We start from the raw sequence: 24,187 nt of genomic DNA on the forward strand, positions 1-24,187 counted from the left end.
GATCAATTGAGCATACTTGGAAGGGGTTTGAGTTTTTCCAAAACCTGTGGACCAAGCTCCTTCCAGTTGTTCAAAGATCTACACAAGTTCACTCGCAATATTACCCTAAAGAGACATTTTCTGAAACAAGATATGGACCTTATTCCTGGTAAGGCTGCTATGGTTGCTGCAAGTAATTCTGATAAAGAAATAGAAATTAGACATACTGAATTTAAAACCCAATCTAAGTTCTATCCCGCACATTCCAAGGGTCATCATATTGATACATTTTTTAATATGGTCATCAATGATTTTAACATTTTATCACGTAATTTTAAGTCAGGTAACATTAAACATAACCTCAGTGTAAGCGAGTCCCTAGCCCTTAAAACATTGAAGGATGATGCAAGCCTAATTATAAGGCAGGCGGACAAAGGTGGTGGCGTAGTTGTCCAAAATAGGTGTGATTATGAAAAAGAAGCTTTAAGGCTTCTTAACGACACATCGTCCTATGTCAAATTATTGAAGGACCCCACAGCCGAGTTTTTAAGGGAACTAAAAGCGCTATTAGATAATGCAGTCACTCTATCCGTCATCACAACAACAGAGTTCGCCTTCCTATTTTCTGAATTCCCAAGGATCCCCATATTTTACCACCTGCCGAAAATACATAAGGCCTTGGTGGATCCACCCGGACGCCCAATCGTGTCAGATATACAATCTATGACAGCCAATCTTAGTCAATACGTGGATTTTTTTCTCCAACCGTATGTTGGTGAATTAACCTCTTATTTGAAGGATTCTACTGCAGTTCTAAATTTATTTAAAGATTTCAAATGGAAGAGTTCATATGTATGGATTACATGTGGCATAAAATCCCTCTATACAAATATACCCCATCAGAAAGGGTTGGATGCAGTCAACTCCTTTTTGGAAGTAGACCCCACAATGCACCCATTAAATAGGAAATTTATTCTCGAGTCTATTAGTTTCATATTGAAACATAATTATTTTCTGTTTCTTTCCACTTTCTACCTGCAGGTTTGCGGAACTGCAATGGGTACTAGGTTTGCCCCCAGTTTCGCAAACCTGTATGTGGGTAAGTGGGAGTCTCAGTTCATTGTGCCCGAGGAACCCTACCACAGGAATGTCGTTGTGTGGAAACGCTACATAGACGACATCCTGTGTGTGTGGGACGGTGATTATGCATCGGCCAGTGCATTTGTAGATAACCTGAATAGGAATGATTTCAACCTTGAGTTTACACATAAGGTGGATGCCACCCAGATAGATTTTCTGGATTTAAGACTTACTTCCAGAGCGGATGGCACTGTGGAGACTGAAACCTTCTTTAAGGAGGTGGATACTAACAATTTGCTGATGGCGAATAGTAATCACAAAAGTACATAGATAAAAAATATTCCAGGAGGGCAATTTGTCAGACTCAGACGAAACTGCAGTAGTATAGAGGTTTTTGACAAGCAGGCTAATAAACTATTTTTGAGATTCAGAGAGAGGGGATACCCTAAGGAACTTCTCGAAAGAGAGATTATAAGGGTACGTAACATGGATCGTAAAGATATGTTAATTCAAAATAGAACCAAGACAAGAAATAAAATAGGCCCAATAATGAAAAATGAAATTTTAAATGTGGCCTTCTTTACAGATTATAATTCCGTACATAGGGACATCGAAAAGGTTTTTTTTATAAACACTGGGTATTTTGTGCAATGATCCCATATTGGGATCACATCTAGACACTAAACCACGGTTTATCTATAGGAGAGCCAAAAACATTAAAAATTTGCTAGCACCTAGTGATGTTTTTTTAAGTAATAACACTACAGTACAAAAGAACTGGTTAGGGCCTAAACCAAAAGGCAATTATATTTGTGGTAAGTGTAGTATTTGTAAGTACCAACATGCTGACAAGCATACATTTAATTCTAAAAACACACAAGAAGTTTTTAATATTGATGACTTTATTTTATGTACATCTACACACATTGTTTACTTATTGGAATGTGCGTGTGGATATCAGTATGTAGGCAGAACCAAACGCAGCCTTAAAGTTCGTATCCAGGAACACGTCAGAAATATAAAAAATGGTTTTGAAAAACACAGTGTTTCCAGACACTTTTTATTACACCACAACAAAGATCCGTCCAGTCTCACTTTTAAGGGGATTCAGTTTATTCCTGTAAATAGAAGAGGTGGGGACAGAGTTAAAACACTATCATCTAAGGAGACATATTTGATACACAAGTTAGATACTATGTCCCCTAAGGGGTTAAATGAGGATGTTGACATCTGGGCACTTTATTAAGAGGAATTTTTATTAAAAAAAAATTTCTAGCCCCCTTCTCCACTTAAACCCAAGGGATATCACTGATCTATGTATCTCTGTTTTCCCTGCTCCGTTCTATTGTCTATACGTATTTATATTGTTACTTCTAGTTGCATCTTTTATATGTATTTATTGATACTATCTATTTTAGTACTAATATTGTGTTTCTTTTATTCCAGCATGTTTTTAATTATTTATGCTAGGTTTAGTTTATATGTTTATAAAATCTTTTTATTATGTATGTAGTTAATAAAGTTGTTGTTTTAAAAGTAATGATTTCATTTTCCCTATCACTTTAACCATTACCTAGTCTAGATGATTGGTCCATTTTTAATTGTTTGACCAATGAGACATCTTTGTTAGGTACTTAAGGCCTCTGGGTAATGGCCAAATTATTCCCTGAAGAAGTAGTTTATTCTACGAAACATGTTGGATGATTTTTATCTAGTGCCTTAATATTGCCATTGCCTCCATTGGCTTCACCCTGCTAGTATTACTCCCGGTGGTAATTTTGGGCATATGAGAGACTTTGAGAGACTTTGAGAGACTTTCACTGCCTCCCTGCCGGTTCCCTCGCTGCTGCGGAGACTGTGACGTCATCACGCAGTATCCCGTGACGGAGCGACAACGTGGCACGCCGAGTGTACCCTTGCAGAGCTGAGGTCTCACCCCCGTACAGTGGATCTGCTCGCTGAGCTACACGAGCTGCACCAGACGGCTTGGAAGCGCGAGCGGTCCCACCAAGCACCAATACCTGCAACGGATCGTGGTTGCCTTAAAGGGAAATCCCCTTGGGAGCGATGTACTGTTGGATGAGGGGTTTTGGACATTAATCCTGCTCCTGAACCAACGTAGCGCCCCCGCTGAGAGAAGCAAGCTGCAGACTCTTCTGACAACAGTTGCTGAGTGGTAACTTGTGTGAAACACACTAAATGCACCTATTCCACTGTTTTGATGTACGCAGATTTATTACCCTGTAATTACTAATATATAGCATTACTTGCTTCACTGTTTGGCGTTGTGTGCTGTTTCTTTTGTTTCCATATAAAAGGAAGGAGACTCCAATAACAGGCAGGGGTGGAACCAGGAAGTGAATCGTCATAGGCTACTGGTACTCACAGGTTTGTCCAATGATGCAGCCGATCAGGTAGGAGGTTGCTTGCAGGCTGCACGTGTCACAGAGTTCAGACGGCGGGACTTAGAGTGTGTGATACTCCCAGGCCGGTTCCTTGAGACATCAGAGCGGTGGCGGAGCCTGGAACGCGCATCACTGCCATGCTGGTGTTGTTTAACAACAGAGCGGGGACAGAGCCTACCGCGCGCATCAGCGGGGCGACTAGACGAGCGACCACAACGTACAGCCAGGTGAGGGGATGGTCCCTGAACGCTGGAACGGCGAATCCTCACAGTACCCCCCCTCTAGGAGCGACCTCCGGGCGACTCCATGAAGGCTTATCCGGAAATTTGGAATGGAAGTTACGGATTATCCTGGAAGCATGACCATGATGATTAGGAACCCAGGATCTTTCCTCTGGGCCGTAACCCTTCCAGTGTACCAAATACTGTAATGAGCCTCTTGAGAACTTTAAGTCCAGAATGGATTGTATTTCATACTCAGGTTGGCCTTGTACCATATGAGACGAAGTGGGAGGCGAATGAACTGAGTGAGTATTCTGGACCACTTGCTTAAGCAATGAGACGTGAAAAACGGATGGGATCCGCATAGAAGGAGGTAACGCGAGACGATACGCCACGGGATTAATCCTTTCTGAGATAGAAAAAGGACAGAGAAATCTGGTTGCAAACTTCATAGACGGTGCCTTCAGCCTGATGTTCTTGGATGAGAGCCAAACTTTGTCGCCAATCTTGAATTCCTGAGCAGGTCTACGGTGGCGATCAGCCTGGGTCTTCTGCTTATTGGTAGCTGTCTTGATGTTTGCCTGAACCTTTTTCCAAAGATCTTGCAATGCTTTAATCCTGTCGTCTGCCGCGGAAACCCCTGATGAAGATACAGAGATAGGGAGTGTAGAAGGATGGAACCCGTAATTTACAAAAAATGGGGATTCCAGAGTAGATCCACTTTGTGCGTTGTTATGGGCGAATTCTGCCCAGGGCAAAAGTTCTGACCAGTCATCTTGGGAATCTGAAACAAAACATCTTATGTATTGTTCTAGGGACTGATTGGTCCTTTCAGTTTGACCATTCGTCTGTGTGTGGTACCCGGAGGAGAAATGTAGAGAAATGCCCAGTTGTATTTAAAAAGAACGCCAAAAGCGAGACACAAACTGTGAACCCCTATCAGACACGATAACCAGGGGTACTCTGTGAAGTCGAAAGATCTCTCTGATGAATACACGGGAAGGTTGGAAGAATTGGGAAGACCTTTGAGAGGCATAAAGTGGGACTGTTTAGAAAATCGATCCACGACCACCAGGATCGTATTCATGCCCTTGGATACCGGTAAATCCACAATGAAATCCATGGACAGGTGTGTTCATGGTCGGTTGGCAACAGGAAGGGGCTGGAGAAGTCCTGAAGGAAGATTCCTGGGAGTCTTAGTCCTGGCACAAGTTGGGCACGCGGCTACGAAGTCCTTGACATCTTTCTGAATCCTGGGCCACCAAAAAGTTCTGGAAATCAGATCTAAAGTTCTCCTGGTACCTGGGTGACCAGCGGCTCTGGAGGAGTGACTCCATTGGAGAACTTTCCTGCGGTGTGTAGGAGAAGTATACAGACGACCCTCGGGAATATTGAAATCTGCAGGGGTGTGATCTTGTTGTCGTACAATATCTTTGAGAACGTTGAAGGTGGTTGCAGATAAGAATACACTTAGCAGGGAGAATAGGCCTTTGTTGGTCCTCAGATTTATCATCCGAAGAGAATTGTCGGGAAAGGGCGTTAGCCTTGAAATTTTTTGTTCCATGCAGATATGATATTATGAAATTGAATCTTGAAAAGAATAATGACCATCTGGCTTGACGGGCTCCAAGACGACGTGCTCATTCAATGTATAACGGATTTTTATGATCTGTTAAGATAGTTATGGGATTCTCAGTGCCCTCCAGAAAATGTCTTCATTCTTCTAATGCTAATTTCACAGCCAGGAGTTCCCGATTCCCGATATCGTAATTGCACTCAGCGGAAGAATTTTTTTGGGAGAAAAATGCAAAGGGATGCAATCTGGATTGAGGATTCTTCCTCTGGGAAAGGACAGCACCAACACCGATGTCTGATGCATCTACTTCTAGGGTGAAAGGCAGTTTAGGATCAGGATGAATAAGGATACAGTGGCGGCCGCCTTTATCCTAAATCGGCTATATGCGCGGCGCTCTGATAATCTCGGTCAGATGCGTTTTTTTTTTTAGTCCGGAGTGAATTGCGTTATTTTAGCGCTCGTGATATTAGCATTTTATTCTTGCTGTCTGCAATACTGCAATGCCGTCTAAAAACTCAGGGGGGCGTTCACGAGCTGTTGTCTTGGATGTCTAATACCTTAGCAGTTCAACCTACGTCAGTACACAGTCTGCGTGTGCGTGCGCAGTAATTGTAAATTTGCATATTTACAGTATACATGCATTTGCATGTCTCATTTGAAAATTGTTGAAACGCACAGGTGTGTACAGTACTGTAACACTGTCACATTTCGGCATATGCAGCGCTCTCCCCTCGCTCGCCCCCGCACACACACAGGATAATTTGCTGCACTGCAGGATATTTCAACTTCTTATCTTATCTACAGTGCAGTACATCTCTCCCACGCCATTCCTTTGAACGTGTGTCTTTCTGGTTTCAATCAGATTCCTGCTTGACAGCAGATGATTACTGCGCATGCACCTGTAACTTCACCCACCACTGCTTGCTTGAGTGAGTGACCAAAAAAAAAAAAAAAAATTCTCCTCAGTTTTTAATGTTTTTTTTTCTCCACGAGCCTGCAAAAACCATCTTGATATTATGATATTCAATCTGTGCTGTAGCTTTTGACTGCAACCCTGTGCGTTTGACTGCACATGGTTGATTTGTGTGCTTTTTACGTACTGTATTTGGGAGTGTAGGGATCATATTATTATGATGAACTGCCTTTTGAAATTAAAGTATGTCATTATCTTTGAACTTCATGCAGCTGTACCCTGTAGCCCCCTATCCCATGCACACACAAGGCTTGCTCAAGGATTTGAAACTCTTATCGACAGACACCTCCACAGAGTCATTCATTTTCTGAAGTTTGCCATTGTGTTCTTAATCCGTCCCTAGCCGAGCGTCACCTTACTGCGCCTGTGTGTAATCCTCTTTGAGATGGGAGCTAGCTGATTACTGCGCATGACTCACACAACCCCCCCCCCCTCCAACCCTTTGAGGCTTTGTTTACGGTAACGCTTTGGAAAAATCCCTTCTCGAATTTGATATGTAAATCTGATTTGCACAGCACTGTGAGAATTGAGAGTTAAAAAACCATTAACGGATTCAAGTTGTTTTGTCATTCATTCATTTTCTTTGGTGTACTGTAGGTGTGGGGGGCGGGGGTTGTTGTCAATGATTATGATTATCAAGAATGTAAATACATATTTATTTTATTTTATCAGGAACCAAAAAAACCAAATATAAAAATAATCATGAATAATACATAATGCAGTCTTTATTAAGTTCTTCTGTCAGATGGAAATTGAGGGCCGGTGGATAATCATGAATAATGCAGATTGATAATAATATTAATTAATAATATATAATATATAATAATATATATAGTAATATAATTTTTTCCGTCTTTATCTTCTTCCTCATTCTGTGTACAGTACAGTAGTTCATTGAGAGAGGAGAGGTTTTGTGTACATCATTACTGCTGTTTAGATACTGTACACTTAATTGTACAAACAGTTCACAGACTGTACACGAAACCCCCCTCTCTCCCAGTCCATCCTTTTTTTCTGAAAAGACAAGAAAACAAAAAATTAGTGCAGTTATGTGCATACTGTATTATGGCATTGTGTGCTGTGTAGTACTGTTAAACTAGTCTATACTGGAACTACTGTATACTGTGACTACTGTTAAATAGTTCAGCACCATATGGCTGGTGCTGCTCTCTCTGGAAATAAATAAATTGAGCAGTTAGGTGCATACTGTACTGTATTATGGCACTGTGTACTGTATACTGTAGCTACTCCATATTGGACTACAGTACGCTGTTAGCACTGTCAAACAAGTCCATACTGGAACTACTGTATTCTCTGACTACTGTTAAATACTTTGTAACCAGATGGCTGGTGCTGCTCTCTCTGGAAAGAAGTAATTTGAGCAGTTACTGTACTGTAGGTGCATACTGTATTATGGCATTGTGTACTGTATAGCTACTCCATATTGGACTACAGTATGCAGTTACCGTAATACTATCAAACTAGTCTATACTGGAACTACTGTATACTCTGACTACTAGGAAAGAAAAAATCTGTGCCATACTTACCTATATCATACTGTACTTACAATACTACAGTACATTACTTCAGTATACCATACTACCTTCCTGATGCTTGCTCATTACGCGCGATCACAATGGGCAACACAGTCGCAATATGGTAAATATATTTATTGCATCGTTCCACGGTGAGTACATCGTTCCAAAAACTCAGTATGCCTTTCGCCAACTCATCCTTTTTGGAGGGTTTCACGACTTTTCGGATATGGTCCTTCAGCTGATGCCAGACCATTTCGATCGGATTGAAGTCTGGCGATCTGTCATTGGAAAAAAAGGACATTTAGTTTAAGAGATACAGTACACAGTAAAAACAGTGGGGAAAAAATGAGACACGGTTACCGCACTTACTCCGCTGGCGTCTTCACCCAGTTGATACCGCGCTCAAGGATATGCGCTGTTGACGCGGTGTGCTTCGGATCGTTGTCCTGGTAGAAACGGTGACCACCCGGGAACTCGCGTGTGATGTATTCCACAATCTCAGGCACAATTTTGTCTTGGAAGAAAGCTTTATCCATGATTCCTATAACAAGAAAAGAAAAGTGCTCAAAAAACTGCACACTAATACAGTACAATGCATAAGGCTACATTATATTTTATATTTTACCTTCAAAGATGACAATGCATCCTGGTCCACGCCTAAAGATGGCACCCCACACATGCATCTTCACTGGGTGTTTTGGCCGCGGCTTCATAGATATGCAACCTTTTTTGTGGAATGCAAAGGTGGCAAATTTCTCCAGCGATACAGTAGACTCGTCAGTGAAGATGCAATCCTGGAAAGTTTCCCCACTGAAGATCCATGCCTGGGCCTGGACCACTCTTTTGATTTTGTTAACGTCCCTTATCATGGGGTACGGTCTGTAATGACAAGGAATAATTAGTTTTAGAGGTACAGTACAGTTTCTTAAACAACACTTTTACCTCCTGTATTGTCCAGTACTAACCTCACACGTCCATATTTCCATCCAATTCTGCGTCTCATCTTCTTTATGCTGGTCTCGGATACAGTGAGATTGTGATTTTCTTGCAGAGTGTATTTGACCCTTAATGCACTCTTCTCATCATTCTTCTCACTTATTTTGTCGACCAGAAGAGTTGTCTCCCTACAATGTACAGAAAAACAACAATCCAGTGAGTTACAGTGTAGTAGGCCACTACGAGGGGCGGACGACTCTGCGCATGCGCTGCCTCGCATCAACGGATGCAGATAGCTTCCTGGCCTGAGAGACCCGGCGGTCAAATCTGCGCATGCGCTTCAACCTCCCATGTCTGTGTGGACGTATGGGGGGAATGGCGGCTCTCCACCTCCGGCCCCGGCGGCGCTCAGTCAGCGGGACACAGGGAAGGGGAAGCGGAGTTAGGGAGGAGAGAGGCTGAGCAGCGGCTCCTCCTCTCACAGCCGGAGGACTTGCGGGGCTTCCGCCATCTAACTACACCCACACCCGCAGCACCGGAAGCTCTGCGCCAGCCATCTTTGTACACCCATGGCAGCGGACGTGTGGGGTTAACGGCGGCCGTTAGGAGTGGCGCCGGCGGCTATCGCCGGCACCGCATGTCACAGCAGGCGTGTGGGGGGGAGGGATGGGGAAGCCCTGCCGTCACTTCCGTTTCACATTTGTCCCCCATCTCTCCCGTTTTACCCCATCAGAATAGGTGCCACTAAAGAAGTTTCACTTCAAAAATATACATATACCGTTGTTATATAAATATACTGAAATAACTATAAAATTAGATACAGTAGATCTACAGTACACAATATAGTGTTCTATTAATATGCAGCAATATAAGAAATATACATATACCGTTGTTATATAAATATACCGAAATAACTATAAAATTAGATACAGTAGATCGACAGTACACAATATATTGTTCTATTAAGATGCAGCAATATAAAAAAATATACATATAATGTTGTTATATAAATATACCGAAATAACTATAAAATTAGATACAGTAGATCGATAGTACACAATATATTGTTCTATTAATATGCAGCAATATAAAAAATATACATATACCGTTGTTATATAAATATACCGAAATAACTATAAAATTAGATACAGTAGATCTACAGTACACTATTACAGTACACTAGTAGATCTACAGTACAATATTTTATAAAAAAATAAATAAATTTAGTTATATAAATATACTTACGCGTTAGTTACCGTTGGTGTCCTCGTGCGTTGTCTGGTTTTCCGTGTGCATGATAGCTCACGGTGGTTGATGGCACAACGAGGCCAGAAGTAGCTAACCAGCGTTGGATATCTGCAATTTGGTGTCCGCTCATGTACATCTCCTTAATTCGCATGCTGAGATCCTTTGAAATCTTTTTAACAGGCATTGCTGCGAGTAGAAAGAAATACAAACACAAGAATGTATATTCGATGTTTAGTCGATGTGTATTCAATGTGCAGTGAATCCACAAAATGGATGGTGTATTTATACGTTAATGACTCACATTAGAGTACGCCCACTTTCAACACCTCTACCTCGTCGCCATGCATAAAAGGTTACACACTTTGCATAGCCCACCACTCGATGATCTTTATCTGAACTTGCCCTTGTCCAGATACTGCATTGTGCCATCTGCTTCCATGGATCAATCTCGATTCTACGGATGCCGGAAGCCACTCGCCTCTGCCGTGCCTATCACACAGAAAAAGCGAAAGGCAGCAGCAGTTTCCAAGCCAAGGCCAAAGCGACAGGCTAAGGCCAATAAAGAAAACCTTCTGCTGACCCCAAAGGCTAAGGGTTTTAATAGACGTCAGCCTTATTATGTCAAGAAGAAATAAGGTGATGTACACTCAACGCAAAACAAATGGCAGCCAACCCAACAAACCCGCAGACCACTTCCTCCAATACGCTTCAACGATTCTGCCGCCGCTCTCCTGGATATCTTCAGCCCATCTTCTCTACTGCTCTTCGACGATGCTGCCGCTGGTGTCCCTGAAATTCACGGGTCACTTTCTCCTTTGCGCTTAGACGAAAATCCAGAGGTCACTTTCTTCAACGACGCTGCCGCTTCTCCTCTCCCGGATATACACAGGTCACCACCTCCACCTTTCTTCGACGACGCTGCCGCTTCTCTCCATGGAACCCCCATCTCATCCTCCGTAGCACCCATCCACCCAGATGTCCACAGCACGCCATGCAAAAGAAGCAGCTCGTTAGACCGGATGCTGAATGGGATAAGTGTGGATATCCCCGGGAACTCTATTGTGCTGGCAAAAATAGATCTGCTTCTGGAGACCATGCTAAATATGGATCAACGGATGCTAAATATGGATCAACGGATGCAGAAGATGGATCAACGGATGGAGAAGATGAATCGACGGATGGAGAAGATAGAGACTGACATAGCGGGGATACATAATTTGCTCGGTGTTCATGTCCCTGTATCCCCGACGCCAGAGCAGGAGGGTGGCATGGATGTGATGAATGAGACCTTCGACCACCTTCTATCACCAAGCGCAACCCCTCCACCAGAAGAATTTGTGTTCTATGTAAAGAAGGTTCTTGTGGTCCGTGAGAATAGTAAACAGCTCTTTTGACTCCTCCAGCAGGTGTCTCCACTCTTGAAGAGCCATCTTCATGGCCAGAAGTTCCCTGTTACCCACGTCATAGTTCCTCTCGGCGGATGTGAATTTCTTGGAAAAATATGCACAGGGATGTAACTTATCTTGAGGCATGGGTCTCTGAGAAAGAACGGCTCCAGAGCCGCAATCAGAAGCGTCGACTTCCAGGACGGAGGGAAGTTCAATGTTGGGATGACGGAGAATAGGTGCAGATATAAAAGCTTCCTTGAGTGTCTCAAAAGCGGAGATGGCCTCGGATGACAAAGCAGAAGGATCAGCTCCTTTTTTGGTGAGCGCAGTGAGGGGTGCTGCAATGGTAGAAAAACTCTGTATAAACTTACGATAGTAATTAGCGAGCCCTAAAAAACGTTGTATGGCTTTGAGAGAATTGGGTCTTGGCCATTCAGTAACTGCTTGAAGTTTACCGGAGTCCATCATAAACCCCTCATCGGAAATGATGTACCCCAGAAATGGAGTAGATACCTGATGAAAGGTGCACTTCTCCAGTTTGGCGTACAAATGGTGTTCACAGAGACGGGAAAGGACGTAGGAGGTGTGGCGTATATGGTCCTGGAGATCTTTGGAAAAAAATCAGGATATCATCCAAGTATACTATAACAAAAATATTGAGTACCTTACGAAAGACGTCGTTGATGAAATCCTGGAAGACAGCGGGAGCATTACATAAGCCGAAAGGCATTACAAGATACTCGTAGTGTCCACTACGCATGTTGAAGGCCGTTTTCCATTCATCCCCCTTTCTGATGCGCACCAGGTTATAGGCACCACGTAGATCCAACTTGGAAAAAATCTTGGCCCCCTGTAATTTATCGAACAGTTCGGTAATGAGGGGAAGGGGGTAACGATTTTTGATAGTTATGTGGTTCAAACCCCTGTAATCGATGCAAGGCCTCAACGACCCGTCCTTTTTCTTGATGAAGAAAAACCCAGCCCCTTGGAATTGGAGAGACGAATAAAGCCTTTATTGAGATTCTCCTGGATATATTTATCCATAGCGTGAGATTCTGGTAACGACAAGGGGTAGGTCTTGGACTTGGGTAGGGATTAACCTGGAACCAGATCAATCGGACAATCGTAAGTCCTGTGTGGCGGCAAAAGGTCTGACTGTACCTTATTGAAAACGTCCCGGAATTGATGGTAAACAGAAGGTAGAATAACTTCGGGAACAGAGGTATTGGCCAGCAGTTGATGAGTCTCGCCTGACCTCGGCCTCCAGGAGATGGGAGCAGAGGAAGTCCAGTCAATGAGAGGATTGTTAAGCTGTAGCCAAGGAAGACCAAGGGTGATGGGTATCCCAGGAGCGTGAATGGCATCGAGAACTAAGATCTCCTTGTGCAGATGTGAGGACAGAAGCAAGGGGGCTGTCTCTAAGGAGATGAGGGCCGGGGTAAGAGGACGTCCATCGATACCGACGAGTGCAATGGGAACCTTCTTCCTCACGAGCGGTATGCACTTTAACCTGGCGAATTCAAGGTCCACGAAGTTTCCTCCAGCTCCTGAGTCAATGAAAGCGACGGTAGAAGTCTGGAACTTATCTCCTGAAAGGGAGACTGGAAATGTAAGTTTCTTAGGGAGTTCACCTTTATGAAGGGGACGTGGAGACATTTCACCCAGAGAGAGCCCCTCAGTACTCACTGGGTGATCCCGTTTCCCGGACGCAGTGGACACTCCCGAACCAGATGATCCATGGATCCGCAGTAGAAACACAATCCCCCGGCGTGGCAGAACTGCCGTATCGGTGTGCGGATGCGTTGTACCCCCAATTGCATTGGCTCTGGCAACTCCAGTGCAGGACAAAGAGGTGTGGTAGCACTTGGGGGAGCAGGAGTGCTGCTGGGAGTACTGGAGAACGGAACCTGAAAGTTATGGAAGCGAGTGCGCTGACGCTCTGAGCGGCGTACCTGGATACGTTGATCCACTCGGACGGCCAAATCAATGAGGACCTCCAATTGATCCGGCCTGGATTGGCGAGAGAGTTCATCCTTGATGGGATCTGCCAGGCCTTGCCAGAATACGGAGATGAGAGCCTCTTGTCCCCAGTTAGTCTCGGCTGCTAGAGTCCGGAATTCCACAGCATACTGTGTCACCATTCACCGTCCCTGAGTGATCTGGAGAAGAGAAACAGATGCCATTTCCCGACGAGCGGGGGAATCGAATACTTGTTGGAACTCTGCTTTAAATGCCGGTAATCTTGGGTAAGATCAGAATGTCGCTCCCAAACCAGGGAAGCCCAAGCTAGGGCGCTGCCAGTGAGGAGGTTATAAATGTAAGCTACCTTCTTGCGACCAGTATTGTAGAGATGGGGGGCCATTTCAAACTGTACCTCACACTGGTTTAGGAAACCCCTACATTCTTGCGGTTCACCTGCAAAAGGCTTGGGGGGAGGAATCCTTACATTGGAGATGCTAACTGCGCTTGCGGAGTGGGGGCTTACATCTGGCGAGGTTGCGGTCGGTACTCGGTCTGAGAGTACTGCGACTTGGCGTGTAAGTGCCACAATTTGATCCGCCATGGCCTGGTTTTGCTGAAGCAGATTGGAGAAAAACTGTTGAAGTTCGGTCTTGTCTGCGTCTTGTGGGCTTGACATAATGTTACGCCGGTGCTGCCCGCAGACCAGACCCGTCCCCTGAGCTGAAGGGGGAAGTGGTAATACACGCACCCGCAGCAAAGGGAGCGTGTCCAGAGTGTGGTATGAAGTGTTGCCAGGCCAGGTGTAGTAAGGTAGACAATACTTGCTGGTACCGGTTGTAGAGAGAGAGAGTGAAGAATGCCTTGCCGAGGTCAGGGAGTGGAGAGCGGAGATAGGTCGTAGTCCAAGCCATGTTAGAGGAGCTAGATAAAGAAGGAAAGTCCAATTAGGAATGGAGGCGGGACAGGAAGAGCTACAGGGAGACATTGCAGATTGGTGCAGGCATAACAGGCCAGATGAGTCTTGTTGGTAACCTGAGTATGCTCGTCTGGTGTGCGGGGGCGGAGCCTGAGGTCCGGGGGACGGGAAGAAGAGTATGCAGAATGAGTGTGCTCCGTAACGCGTGTACGCGCGTGGACCGAGCCAGTGGATGGTGCAGGTGTGCGCGCGGGAGGGTGTGGGCGCGCCCGGCGTTGAGCAGAGGAATTGCCGAGGGGAGTGATCCCGCGACGGCGGCAGGGGCGGGGAGCCGCAGAGGTCGGTAAGGCAGGATTGTTTTGTGTGTCCAGGGACTCCCTGGGGGGAGAGAGTGCTCTGTGTGGGGAGTGAGGGGGATGCCGATTCTTGACATCAACGTAGCTGGATCTAGATTGGAGAGAGTGGGTTATCAGATATTTGCCAGAGTCTTGGGTTGGAGAAGTTAGAGTAATAAAGTCCGTTAGCCGTGGTCTGGAGTTCGAGAGATTGGAATTGTAGTGATCCGTATAGCTGTGGTCTGGGGTTGGAGAGGTAAGCGTAGTATTGATCTGTATAGTCGTGGTCTGCATTGGAGAAGTTTGAGTAGTATCGATCCGTATAGCCATAGTCAGTATCCAGAGAGGTTCCAAGTTCAAGCCGGGTCGGTACACAAAGAATCAAGCTGCAGAGAAAAACAGGACAAGGGAGCAAGACGTAACAAAATGCAGGAGCTCATGGCTAACACTAATTATGTGTGTATATGGGAAACAAACAAGAAGAAAACAGTGCAAAATTTAAGTGTAGATGTATTGACAATGAGGTAAATAATAGGGTGTAGTCTTGGTTCTGATGGTATGCCTACTCACAAGATGTCAGAAGTAAGAATGCGTTTAGCAGATAGGGCTGCTACCCATGGGGTATACGTGGTGGGTGGATCTCCCTCCAGGCTCGTCTCGTCAGTGGGATGGTAGTGTATGTAAAAAAGGGGAAAGAGCACTACATAGCGCGATCAGGTGGATAATAAACTTTATATAAAAAACAGGTATAAAAATGCGCACTTACAATGTGCAAAATTAAAACAAGCGTTTGTCACAATATATGTGTGTAGTGGGTTCACCACAGCTCTCACCGCCTCCCCTGGATACTCCAAGTTTCCTTCGCCTACAGTGTGAGATCGCAGCTCCTCTCTTTGCGTCCTTCTGTGCGTCTGACATCACAGCTCTGAGGTTTGGGAAACTACGGGTCGCCCACTAGTCCAAAAAGCACCACTCTACGCGTTTTGCCCAGTCTTGATAGACTGCATCCGGCTTCGTCAGGAGTGTGTATGCTTGGGATAAAAGGTGCCTATATATACCCTATTCTATCCAATAATATAATTATCTAAAACAATTAGACCAATGCCCATAGCGCTAAGTGCAATTTGATTAGGCAAAGCTGTACTCATTAATAAATAAACTCGATTACAATGAGATAACATTATGAGAGTATATAATACATATTTAGACATCATGAAACGTCAATAGAGGAGATAAAATTAGACTATAAGTGTATTTTTTGATCACGGAGGATAAATATATTTAAGCATATGATACTATTATAAATAGTGAAACCAGAGAACTAGGACTCAATAATTAATTAATAATGGGTCAGTTAATAGAGACAGTGCTCTGTGTATCGGTTATCAAAATAACCTACTAACAATTATCATATTACAAGGTGCATGAAATTATACTAGGGGATAACAGTAATTATTTTGGCTATAGCGATAATATATAGGGATAATTATACTGAATACAGCCTATCACTGGGGTTATTTATTACATACTCTCATAATGTTATCTCATTTTAATCGAGTTTATTTAATAATGAGTACAGCTTTGCCTAATCAAATTGCACTTAGCGCTATGGGCATTGGTCTAATTGTTTTAGATAATTATATTATTGGATAGAATAGGGTATATATAGGCACCTTTTACCCCAAGCATACACACGCCTGACGAAGCCGGATGCAGTCTATCAAGACTGGGCGAAACGCGTAGAGTGGTGCTTTTTGGACTAGTGGGCGACCCGTAGTTTCCCAAACGTTAGAGCTGTGACGTCAGACGCACAGAAGGACGCAAAGAGAGGAGCTGCGATCTCACACTGCAGGCGATGGAGACTTGGAGTATCCAGGGGAGGCGGTGAGAGCTGCAGTGAACCCACTACACACATATATTGTGACAAACGCTTGTTTTAATTTTGCACATTGTAAGTGCGCATTTTTATATCTGTTTTTTATATAAAGTTTATTATCCACCTGATCGCGCTATGTAGTGCTCTTTCCCCTTTTTTACATACACTACCATCCCACTGACAAGACGAGCCTGGAGGGAGATCCACACACCACGTATACCCCATGGGTAGCAGCCCTATCTGCTAAACGCATTCTTACTTCTGACATCTTGTGAGTAGCATACCATCAGAACCAAGACTACACCCTATTATTTACCTCATTGTCAATACATCTACACTTAAATTTTGCACTGTTTTCTTCTTGTTTGTTTCCCATATATGCTCCTCCTGGATTGTATGAGATCTAACACACTTCTTGGAACCAGTGAAACAGGTCCCACCAGAGGGTTTGAGCAGAGTCATTTATTATTAATTTGTCTTCAGTTGAAGTTTATTATTTGGCACATATTGTACATTGCACTTATTATTAGTTGCACTTACTATCATTGTTCACATTTTGAGTTGTTTGTGCCTTGCTTCACTATTATTCACAATAACACTAGTTATGCACAGCAAAGCAGGAATGAATGAGCAGGGCATATAAAGGATACCAGATCCAATGAGATAGGAGGCGGAACGGAGGCGTGGCCTCCGCAGAGAAACGGATAGGCTAGGACAGGGGGGCGCAAACTTTTTTCCCTGCGCCCCCCTGCCGGCTGTCCCCTCACTCCCGCGCCCCCCTCCCAACCCCAACTTACCCGCGCTCCGGCGTAATGACGTCACGTTGCCATAGCAACGTGACGTCACATGACCTTGCAGCGTCATTTTGACGCCGCGCTGCCATGGCGACACAGGGAGGAAGCCGCCGGAGCCACGGTAAGTTAGGTTTACAGAGGCCCTGCAGCTCCCCCGGCACTTAATTTAAGTGCCTTCGGGAAGCGCGCGGGGCCTCTGTAAACCCCGCGCCCCCCGTCGGCAGTGTCGCGCCCCCCCTGGGGGTCGCGCCCCACAGTTTGCGCACCGCTGGGCTAGGAGACAAGTGGGCTAATAGAACACTTGACACGCAGCTAGGGCACGGTGCACGGGCGTTTCCCGGCTTCGTGGGACTGTGGAGCACCAGGTGACCAGGCAGTCCGCAGTAAAGGCACAATCCTCCCATTTTCCGATGTTGTTTCTCAGAAGGAGAGAGTTATGTGTCACGGTAACTTATGTCAAGTTATAATAAACACCAAATATCTGGGTTGAACAGAACGAGGCTTAGATATAATAAAATATATTTATTCCTTAAAAAGGTGAACACAGCAATATAGTACAATTAACAGGCAAGAAGGTAACAGTTACTTAGAGTTGGGGAATGGAGAAGTATCAGCTAGCAATTTTCCAGCAATCCGATGACATTTAAGATGAAATCAGAAGTGCAACAAAAACTGTAGAGTTGACACAGTTTATATACCTTTGTAACCCTATTCTTAACATTGAATACAGACTATTGGTGATCAATTATCTGTATCCAATCCCTAACGTGGAAACACAGTTTAACCCATGCCCCCCCGCTAGTTAAATCAGGGGCGACGACCAGTCTACCAGATGAAGTATCTGGCAGGATCTTCATTGTTTGTAGGCGTAGATATAACACTTACAAACCACTCCAGTTTGATGCTTCTCCGCCCTCAGGTAAACAGTTAGAGTGGCAGAGTCTTTTGATCAGTACTTGGTTCCTAGTGTTATCAATCAGGGCAGTTAACTTTTGATCACAGGGCTTATGCTAAATCATCCGGCTGCCCTTCCTGACCTATTAGAATAGCAGATGGAGTCTGCATTTTCAGAGCAGATCCAAAATACCATATACACTTTAATATCTTCACATATTAATAAGTTCCGTTCTGGTGGGCCAAGTGGGTCGCAATTTGCCAGTTTTTAATGCCTACAGTGACTCTACATATTGGCCAAATTTCAACTCTCTGCGACCTCCACAACCAGAGATACAGAAATGCACTTTAAATACAGGATTATAATGAAACATGGGAACAGGGGAACATACATATTCCTGACATGACAAGCTGTAAGCCACATGCCTGGACCGCAGTCCAGTTAACCCATTGCCTCCCTGGTGAGGTCAGGGGGTGGCCATATGGGATGCAACCCCTTTAATACCGGGCCAACCCCCTCTCCCTCTACATGATGACATCCGAACTGCATTGGTTCTGGAGCCTCAAGAGCTGGGAAAGTAGAAGGGGAAACATTGGGAACAAGAGCCGTAAATGTGAGAGAACGAGAGTGATGGCGCTCAAGCCTCCTTTCTTGAAGGCGTTGATCCACCCTAATACACATGGCAATCAGATCCTCAAGTACAGTGGTTCTCTCTTGAGCAGCTAATTCATGCTTTACCATCTACGAGAGTCCTTGCCAGAAAGCCGCAGAAAGTGCCTCATCGTTCCAACCCGTCTCCGCCGCGATGGTCTGAAATTCCAGAGCATATCTTGCGACTGGTCTGTGACCCTGAGAAATTTAAAATAAAGAGGAGGCAGCAGTAATCTTACAGCCAAGGGTAGCAAAGATTTGTTTAAATTCTTTCTTGAAACGTGGAAAGTCTTGAACAATCTCCGGTCTCTGCTCCCAGATGGGAGATGCCAATGCATCTCAGTTTAGTAAAGCAATGATATATGCCACCTTAGATCTATCAGAAGAAAAGCAGGAAGGAGTTAACTCGAACTTTATGTCACATTGGTTGAGGAAACCTCGACACCCCTGGGGATCTCTCGCAAAATGATTGGGAGTGGGTAGACATGGCTCGAGAGTGAAGCTTCAGGGGAAGCAACAGACAAGGTAGCAGGTCTAATAATTCTGGACTGTGACTGGTTAAGGGAAACCGTGGCCAAATTTTGAGTAAGAGAATCAATGTGGTTATCCAGGTATTGGAAATGTTCAGAAATTGAAGACAGGGCTTGGCCCACCTCAGGGGGTCCATGTTCATTGGGCTGAGCATACTGTAATGCTTGCACTACCCACGAGTAAGACAGGACCCCAGTACTGAGGTGGGAAGGTATCAAACCACGCACCCACAGCATCGGAAGCGTGCCTGGCAGTCGGATTGCCAATGTACGAAGTAGCTTTTGGGGAGCGCAGATGTCACCATATGTGAAAAATATATATATATAATAATATAGTGTAGTAATTCCAATATAAACGACAACTAGGTATTCACAGAAATGGAGACTCACACTTTCCCAATTGGGTAACAGCAATAGGTGAATCAATGTGGTTTAGGTTCTTCCCATTGATAGAAGGCATATGGTCTCAGCGTGATTTCCCTCAATGTAACAGAGATGACACTTTTAGTGCAACATTGCATGTTCAATTGATGTGTATATTTAAGCAGCAAATATTACACTTACATTTACACAATGTGCATAGACACATAAGACTATAGATGAGTGGCTCGTTTGTCTGCCGTCAGCCCCTGCTGGTATGATGCATCGCGTCACTTCCGGCGATTCGTCGCGTCACTTCCGGTTTGCGATCGGTCTCGGTTTGGAACGACTGGCACAGGGCAATAATGGGAGCTCGTCCAGCCTACTGCAACTTGACTCTACATGTTTCGCTTATCAAAAAGCTTCATCAGGAGTCAGGGCTTGGCCCACCCCAGGGGGTCCATGTTCGTTGGGCTGTGCATACTGTAATGTTTGTGCTACCCACGAGCAAGAAAGGACACCGGAACTGAGGTGGGATGGTATCAAACCCCGCACCCACAGCATCGGAAGCGTGCCTGGCAGGTGGATTGTCAACATAGCTGGATCTGGATTGGAGAGAGTGGATTAACAAATACTTGTCAGAATCTTGGGTTGGAGAAGTTAGAATAGTAAAGTCCGTTAGCCGTGGTCTGGAGTTGGAGAGATTGGAAATTGTAGTGATCCGTATAGCCGTAGTCTGGGGTTGGAGAGGTAAGCGTAGTATTGATCAGTATAGCCATGGTCTGGTTTGGAGAAGTTACAGTAGTATTGATCCGTATAGCCGTGGTCTGTATCCAGAGAGGTTCCAAGTTCAAACCGGGTCGGTACACAAAGAATCAACCTGCAGAGAAAACACATGATAAGGGTGAAAGGCACAAAAAATCGAAGGAGCTCAAAGCTAGAACCAGTTATGGACACAAAGCAGCGAAAAAGCAGGCACTGTTTCTCAGGAAAAACAAAACAAAATTAAATGAAATCAAGGAGAGGGTGTATCTTTTTGCTGGTTCCATTAAATCATTTTTCTATGGGCACACGCTCTCCTTGATTTCATTGAATTTTGTTTTTGTTTTTCCTGAGAAACAGTGCCTGCTTTTTCCCTGCTTTGTGTCTATTTCAACTATAGAAAAAACGGAAGCACATCCCCTATTGGAAAAGAAACATTTCTGACATCCTCAAGGACAAACACCTACTCTAAATGTGAGTTATTTTATCACTGGCAAACACTCCATTCTGATGCTTTATGTTGGGACACTTTATTTATTGTGTGGCCCTTTACTACATTGCTTGTGGGGGTCCTAGCCCACTAGTCAGATTACAATGGAGAAGTGATTAATGTTTGATTATTTTATGTCCTATGGATTGGTTACCGTTTATTGATTAGTGAGGGGTTTCATCTCAAGAAACATTATATGAATTTATTGAACTTTGCAATTTTTCAAAAATATTTTGAGGCTTTTTTTCAGAGCACCACACATTTTTTCCATTGTCCTACAACCAGTTTTGCTCAGCAAAGCAGGAATGAATAAGCAAGGCATATAAAGGATACCAGATCCAATGAGACAGGAGGTGGACAGATGTGTGGCCTCCGCGGAGACACGGATAGGCTAGGAGACAAGTGGGCTAATAGAACACTTGACACGCAGCTGGGGGACGGAGCACGTCATCACGTGTGCACCGCGTGAGCGGAGCTATGCTCCGTGGCACAGTAGAAGAACTGCACATGTGCGCGTGCTCTGTAAACAGAGCGGGGGTGCACGCACGCTCTGGTGCCAGAGCGGAGGACTGCGGTAATGCAGGTAAGGAGGGAACACGTCGCAAATGACGTGTTCCCCGATTCCTTACAGTGGCCCAGCGGACCCATCAGCCAAGGCGGCCTGGTGTGGCCTAAGACCAGGAAGGTATCTAATCTATGTGTACCAATTTCCATACACAGGGGTAGCGCTACTCCTCCCACACTTTGGGTTGGGCCTGTCTTGTGGACACCGGGTGGTTAAGTGACCAGGACACCCTCATAACTTTGGGAGAACTTCACTGGGGTGTGGACAAGGTGTGGGCTTACACTGTGGATGTACTGTGTAGGTATGGCCTAGCATAGCCTTGTTATTATAGTGTTGCCTGTTTATATATCAGTAAATATGTTGTTATATACTTGGTGTGTGTTTACTGACTATTGGGTCCTGTGAGGGGTAATCCTACTACGTTAGGATCTCTCTCAGGTGGAGGCGGTGTGTACCAACGAACGTGATCACCCCAGGCTCCCAGTAGCGGAGGATCAGGTCTCCTCTTAGACATGCAGGTAACAGCAGCACAGGTAGTTTCCCTTAGCTACGGGGAAAGGGGGCAACATACATACATACATACTGTACATACATTTTAAGTTATGGTGGGTGAAAAAGGCAACAAGAAACCTCCACTGTATAGCATATTGCAAATAAAAAGATCCCTTGTGAGCACATTCACATGTCTTAGAAAGATCTGCAACCCTGCCTTTCACATTATCACCTAGCATACAGTGCTTCCACTGCAGCAAGGGATTCTGGGAAATGACATGCAAGTGAGCACACCGTGTCAACTTTTGCCTGAAATCCATTTTTACATGGAACCATTGTAAGCTAATGCTCGCTGTTAACACAACTTTTAAGCACAGCATGGGAATCAGATGCAAAGCCAGAGAAACCAACTTCACACTGATTCCATTAAGGTTGAAACATGGCTGTGAGAAGTTTCTCTGGCTTTGCATCTAATTCCCATGCTGTGCATAAAAGCGTTGTTAACAGCGAGCATCCCCCCCCCCTACCACCCACTGGAAGCACAGGATTTGCACCATGATAGGCTGCACACAGATTCCCATGTCACCACCACTTCTATCACTAAGGGAGTCAGAATGAGGCGGGTCGATGCCCACAGGATTGTCTGCCACAACCTGTAGCTATCAAGATTTACATGACAGGAGGCAGAAAGGCAATCTGGTCCAGCCATGTTACACTTGTAAAATGGATTTCAGGCAAAAGCTGTCACTGTGTGCTCATTTGCATGTCTTTTCCCAGAATCCCTTGTTGCAGTGGAAGCACTGTATGCTAGGTGATAATGGTGAAAGGCAGGGTTGCAGACTTGTCTAAGACATGTGCATGTGCTCACAGGCACAACCCTGATGAAGGTCCCTCTGGGTGACCGAAACGTTGGTTGTAGTGCCCTGTGATTGAATACAGTTTTTGATCTGATGACTACATGCAGTGTGCTGTCTCTTATTGCTGGGCCCCAATCTGGTAATTATTTTTTGTTCTATTCATATGGGATAAGCATCTGTTTTTTGCCTGGATAGTAGTGGGCCAACTGCCATCTCTCATATATATATATATATATATATATATATATATATATATATATATATATATATATATATATTTTAAAAAAAATATATATATATATATTTATAAATATATATATAGTGAACCCGTACTGCTGCTTTAACAGAAGATTTACTGTGGGAGAATGTGTTAGAGGAATGAGCTATCAAAAATGGTGGTTCTGGTGATATGACAGAATCAGGGCATAAAAAGGACATGCATATTTTTACATCAATGTCATACTTGCTATAAAAGGTGTAATATAATGAGACAAAGGGTCATCAAGGCATCCTCACTATTTATTGCAGAAAACACTATGGGGAAATTCTTTAGCTTAAACAAACCACTCAAGAAATAATAAATGAGCGATTATTGTAATAATTACATTTAATTATACTGTTAAATGGGAACATAGAGTATGTCAATACTCATTAAATTAGACGTATGCCATTAAAATATGATATACACTGAATTACAATTGTTCATCTAAATTGCTAGGTAATGCTTTTGTCCAGGGACAGGACACATTTGAGAAATATTGAATAACCAGAGGTGCTCTGACTAACAGACATAAAGGTCGATTCACTTAGCAGTGAGCTATTGCACCAGATTGGGAAATTTGTAATCCCACGCTAAAAAATGAAGCCAGACGCGGCATTCACTAAGAAGTGAAGCGCATTTGGTTAGGTGCAGGCAAAAACATGCCCGATCGTGCGAGCTGTTTTCTTCCCCCTGCTATTGTGCTTAAAATTCAACAGCACGATACCTGATTGAAAAAAAAAACCAGCCTGTAAGAGCTGCATAGAGACGCACGGCTCTTACAGGTGATCATACAGTATACATATACATTTTAATACTAGTGTGCATATGTAGGGGTTCTCCTGAGCTTAACCGCAGTGGTTTCAGCCTCGGGGTCCCCCTACTTCCGAGATACAGGCCCCGTTATGAGGTGTCGGTATCCCCTGTGCTTTTAATGCTCCCGTGTCACGTGACTGGGGGATTTAAATCCTGCAGGGGTGTACCGGCACCCCATAACGAGGCCTGTATCTCATGAAGAAGGGGGTCCCTGAGGCTGAAACAATGCGGTTCAGCTCAGGAGACACCCTGCTTATCTACACCAGTATCATAACACACATAT

The 24,187-nt window shown here is 44.3% G+C and overlaps 1 long non-coding RNA gene across 1 annotated transcript; it reads right to left on the reverse strand.

The window, feature by feature from the left end:
- Positions 1-8,441: 8,441 nt before the first annotated feature.
- LOC142492026 (uncharacterized) lies at positions 8,442-10,065 on the reverse strand. The gene is made up of 3 exons (XR_012800678.1): positions 9,954-10,065; positions 8,738-8,896; positions 8,442-8,651 (listed from the first exon to the last, which is right to left on the reverse strand). It is a non-coding gene; the product is annotated as an uncharacterized LOC142492026 (long non-coding RNA).
- Positions 10,066-24,187: the final 14,122 nt, after the last annotated feature.

Source organism: Ascaphus truei, chromosome 4 (genome assembly GCF_040206685.1).
Source record: "Ascaphus truei isolate aAscTru1 chromosome 4, aAscTru1.hap1, whole genome shotgun sequence".
NCBI classification, from domain to species: Eukaryota; Metazoa; Chordata; class Amphibia; order Anura; family Ascaphidae; genus Ascaphus; species Ascaphus truei.